Raw genomic sequence first — 6,000 nt, forward strand, 5'->3', positions numbered from 1 at the left:
TCTGGGACAAAACTCTCATTCCAACACTTTGTTTCATCTCAGTGGTTACAGAAAGGCATTGCTGTAGATCGGGAATGGAGATCCGTGTTAAATATTCATGACTTGTGTGTAGGGGCCACTTCAATTGCTTGCCCTTTTCCCTCACATGAATAATGCATCGATAAGTGCTTACAATAACTCTCGGCTTATGATTAGAGATTGATTGTTGTGTGCAGTCCGCTCGAGTAAAGCGACATGGGGTCATGGGCTGAGGTCATCACGTCACATCCTACCCTGATCCCTGTCCTACCCCTAAACAACCATAAATCTATATACACATCCAAAGGGAGGGGTGCGGGCAATACATACACCATCCAGGCACGCAACCTTGAAGTGCAGCTTTAAGATTCCCTGGCTCTTTGAAAATGTGTAAATAATCCTGCCGAATGGAGAGATGTGTGTGCCTGGGCATATTAAGTACATTGTGTCCACACCGCCGGAGTGTATTATTAACCACAGAAGGTCAGCGAGTCAGACAAATTTCCACTGTTTTAAAGTGTATCACTTAGAACTGATCAATCTAGTTGAAAAGAGAGTTAACATTCAAGCTGCTGTCTTATATATTGTCTCAGCTCCCAAGTTTTTGATTATTTGTGTTTGTCAGATTGTTAGGCCATAAGCCAAGTCTGTCACATGTTGTTCTAATAGGGTTATACATAAAACATCAACATCTGCTGCTTTCTGATGTACGTTTGGGCTGTCACAGGAAATGAGGATCGATCTTGGCATAGACTCCTCTCTTTGAAAAGTGAAGTGAAGCATATCAAAGATTTTCAAACAACAGTTGACGATCATGCATGTGTTAAGACGCAGAAAAGTGAAGATAAAGCATGTGAAACAAGTGCTTATTTGCTTACAGGTGGCAGGTTGGTTTTTCCAACAGTCTGCTTGGTGGGTGACAAAATGTCTACTGTCAGTAAACAGGATGTAGCAACCTTTTAATGACACATTAGTGCCACCCAGACAAGGTTAATGCTCTGATAAACACTGAGTCGAGAGTGTAATTGTCCCACGGGGCGTTCTGTTTAGAGATAATCACACTTTTTACCATAGTGGTTTATTCTGCACTCTTATTCTGTAAAATAAAGGGCCAAAAGATTTCTAAGTTCTCCAAGAACTTTTCAGTCAAAGATTCATTTTTCTTACCTTTTTATCATCTAAAGAACCTTTTGTGCAACAGAAAGGTTCATCGGATGTTTAAGGTTCCTTATAAAAGCATACAAAATCGTTTTTTCTAGGTGTGCACCGATATATCGGCCAATGATGCTTGCTATGCTTCTCAATGAATAACGTAGAAAAGCCGCTACATCCAAACGCCAGAGGGCGCTCTTGTGCAGAAACTCAATATGCGCTGCAGTCGAAGAACTATTACACACGCAGCTATGACACGCAGCGAAATGGTTTAAGGATATATTTATATTGCTGTTCTTCAAACCTTTTCAGGTATCTTCATGATAATAAAGAATATGTAAAATGATAAGGTTTGGCGAGTGTTGCTTTTTCAAATGCATGTTATAAACGACTCAAACTAATAGTGATTTCAGATAGATAAGGACTTTACTGATCAAAAGACGTTACATGAAATAGCTGTGAACAATATCGGCCACGTATTATTAGTGTTTATCGTCATTTATCGGTGCACCCCTAGTTTTTTCTATGGCATCATGTAGCACCTCGTGGATCACACAGCCCGTTTTGTGATTTATTATTAATGCTAATTAATGCACACATTAATAATTCATTAGCATTTATAGCCAGTGGGGTTTTATAATAGCTACATGGCACTCTAGACAATTTGCAATTCATTTCGTTAATTAGATGAATGATTTAATAATTATGTGGTTGTTGTCCTTGTTAAAATTAGTTGCAATATGCTTTGTAGTTCTTATGCATCACAGCACACAATAAAGCTTCAATGTAGGCATCAAATGCCATGTGGTTATTTATTTATCATACATTCTGGGTTATTTTCCCCTGGAAATAGGTCAGAAAGGGACAAGTCCAGCCTTTGGGTTTAATTATCCCAGCAAATGTTTATATTTGACCCAACAATGGGTTAAATCAACCCAGCATTTTGGGTTGAAACAACCCAGCATAGGTTACATTACAACCCAAGGGGGCGGGCTCGTCCCTTTTGGACCCAACAGGGGTTGAAAATAAACAAGCAGGGTTTTTTTTTTGGGGGGGGGGGGGGTACTTGGGTAAATGCTTATTTTGTAAATATTGTAGGAAATGCATTTTATTAGACTCAGAACAAATATAAAGCAAGTTGCATTATTAGGGCCAATGGAAACAGAAATTGATAATTGTATAAAACTTAAATTAAATTAATTTATTTAAAATACTGGTAACACTTTACAAGATTGAATTTGTTAATATTAGTAAATGCATTAGCTAACATGACCTAACAATGAGTAGTTTTTCAGCATTTATGAATTGTTGCTAATGGCAATACAATTTTTCATGTTTCTTTGTGCATTAACTATAATTCACTTTTACAACTTTTGATTTTAAATATGTATATGTAGTAAATGCTGAAATTAACAGAAACTAAGATTAAGAAATGTATTGTTCATAGTGCTAATCCATAAACTAATGTTAACAAAAAAAAGTGTTACCAAAATACTCACATCCTGCGAATAAAATTAGTTAAAATCTGCCTTACAGTTAACCCTTGCATTGTTGTTTACTCTGAAGCTATTACACAATGATTTTTCTAATTTAAATAAAAAAAGTATTTTTTTTATAATTTATAAGCTATCAAATCATTTAAATGTGACAGTAGCACATATAGCCCCTGTGACATTTTTCTCATGTGAAACTATACCATTTATCCCCTGTAGTGAGAAAACCCTTCTGTCTATAGTATACACAAAGATCACTTAGTCTCCTCCCATATGTTCTTGAGTTCCACACACTTATTCCTATCAGTTATTTTCCTCGATCTCCTTGACCCGGCTGACCTCTCGCTCAGCAGCTTGACTGCTCTCACACTCTTCCTGGGGTATGTAAAAATACACCACTGTGACATACAATGCATCAGTCTCTCTCTCTCTCTCTGACCTCACAGCGAGAGGTGCCAAAGGTCCCCTTCCACCCTACGGCATGGACACGACTTAGCTTTTAGTTCACTCTTGTTTCACAACTTATTGCTACACAAAGTGTCAGGTAACTAAGATAATTTATTGATGTCTCCAACAATGAAATATTTATAACGTTTTGATAAAATCACTGGATAAAATCTTCATGAAGAAATCTTTATCTCAATGAGTTGAGTGGGCTTTTCCATAGAAGATCTCTGTGTGTGATTAATGCTGGGGTGTGCTTTCCATTGAACTCCTTTCAGTGTCCCGCTACTCAGGAAATGTAATTCATTGAAGATCACAGAGGGTAATAATAGACCAACTCTCAAGACACTGTTACACACACACAGTTCCGTTCAGTGCTGTGCTCAAGTGGGAAATCAGTTCATTATGTGCCCCGGTTTAGCCTTTGTTTTAGTAACATTTTGACAACAGACATGTCATCCAGAAACTAAAAGTGTAAATGATAACACAAAGGTCTCGCTTCACTTAATGCCCGAACATTTTTTGTGTGTCGATATAAATGTGTAAGCTCTGTAATTTATCACTGCCTCAACATTATTTAATACAAACATTCATATTCTCATAGTACAAGACTTTACTTACCAATTCATACAGTATCTTTAAAAGGTGCAGTGTATACATTTTGATTTCTGGAGACTTTATTTTGCTTTAAAAGGAACACATTTATGTTGGATTACTTAAGATCTTTAAACAAAAAACTAAAATTCAAACAGATTGCTCTGTTTAAAGTTTACATACGCTTGGCTTTTAATGTAGTGTGTTGCCTTACTGAACATTTGTGAATGTTTGCAGTAATAGCTGTGATACCCTTAGAAGTGTCACAAAGGTCAACAACACTTTTTTGAGATGTTAACAGATATGCGTGTTGCACATCTCCTAAAGGTGCAATGTGGGACTTTAAGAAGGATCTCTTGACAGAAATGCAATATAATATACATTACTGTATTATCAGTGGTTTATAAAGACCTTACAAAATAAACTATATTGTTTTTATTACATTAAAATGATCAGTTTTATCTACAAGCACCACGGGTCTACTTAAAGGGATAGTTCACCCAAAAATGAAAATTCTGTCATCGTTTACTTACTCTCATGTTGTTGCAAACCCGCATACATTTATTTGTTCTGATAAACACGAAGGAAGATATTTTGAGAAATTTTGTAACCAAACCATTCGTGGACCCCATTCACCTCCACAGTAGGAAAAAAGAATACTATGGAAGTGAACTGGGTCCACGAAAGGTTTGGTTACAAACCTTTCTCAAAATATCTTCCTTTGTGTTAATCAGAACAAAGAAATTTATACGGCTTTGTAACAACATGAGAGTAAATGATGACAGAATTTCCATTTTTGGCTGAACTATCCCTTTAAATGGAAATTTCCGCCATGTTTCTACAGTAGCCGTAAACAGACAAACTGTACTACAAAGCATGATTTGTCAATACGTTGTCTCAGACGATGCAGCCCAGTCTCACGAAGTTGCGTATAAATAGCAAAAGTGTAAAAATCGTGCAATACATACGATAAATTCTACTTTGGCGTGCATGTGATACGCCAGTCCTTCCCATTCACTTAAACGGTGCATCTTTTTTTGTCGTTTGATTTATTGGTTTCTCAATTTTTTTGCTATTTTTTAAACATTTTCGCTTGGGTTTAGGGTTAAAACAACTTTTTGTGATATAAAAATGACATCCAAACCCCCAACTCTAACCCCAACTCCAAGCGACCATGGCTTAAATATGGACAAAAACATGGAGAAACCTGTATATTAAATAACCTCATTAAGAAAATCTAAAATCTAACCCTAAACCCAAGCGAAAATGGTTTAAAAAACAGAAAAAATTGAGAAACCAATGAATAAAATGACAAAAAAAAGATGCACCGTTTAAGTGAATGGGAAGGACTGGCGTATCATATGCACGCCAAAGTGGAATTTATCGTATGTATTGCACGAATTTTACACTTACGCATTATACGCATCTACGTGAGACTGGGTAGGACGATGACATGTTTGTCCTGTGGTATATTGTAGCTTCACTATATGTTTCTAAATTTTGGGGTGAGCTGTGGAGTGGACTGAGCTGTTGGTTGCAAATCGCAATCTCACCACTAGATGTCGCTAAAACACATAGACCTTTAAAACAGTAATAGGAGTCAAATTGTATTACAAAGTGGAAACAAAGTGGTTATTTTTGTACTTTTTTGGTTTGCAAAAGTAAGTTGAAGCCACGATATGAAATGTCACATGATTTACGATGACTCTGGTATTTTTGCCAAGCTGTAGATTATGAATTGTACAGGACCTTGAGGATTTTTCTGAAACATTTTGGGCATGTACTAGTGTTGTAGTCAAGACCACCTAAACCGAGACCCAATGGCCGGTTGCATAAACATAGCCGTGACATTAAGACTGCGTCTTAAGAATGATTCTGACTAATTAACAATTAGTTAGGGCTAATCAGTCTTATTATTTGGATTTAAATTAGACCGATCTACCTTTCTATATACCTAAAACAGTTATGATCAGTCTTGAAAAAAAAAATTCATGACTAACTTGTAAGACTAGTCTTAAAGTTTTATGCAACCAGCCACAAGTCATGACCAAGACCAAGACAGGCCGAGACCGAGACAAGACCAAGACTTTAAAGGGTCTAGACCAAGTCAAGACCAAGACAGGCCGAGACCAAGTCAAGACAAAGACCAGTGCAAGTCACTGCATTAAAACACTTATGATAAAATGTGGAATATACATATGATTATGCACTGTGTGTGTGTGTGTGTGTGTGTGTGTGTGTGTTTGTATGTGTGTGTGTGTGTGTGTATGCCATCAGAGAAGTTGATAAAATAATTAAA

Source organism: Misgurnus anguillicaudatus, chromosome 9 (genome assembly GCF_027580225.2).
Source record: "Misgurnus anguillicaudatus chromosome 9, ASM2758022v2, whole genome shotgun sequence".
Classification (NCBI taxonomy): Eukaryota; Metazoa; Chordata; class Actinopteri; order Cypriniformes; family Cobitidae; genus Misgurnus; species Misgurnus anguillicaudatus.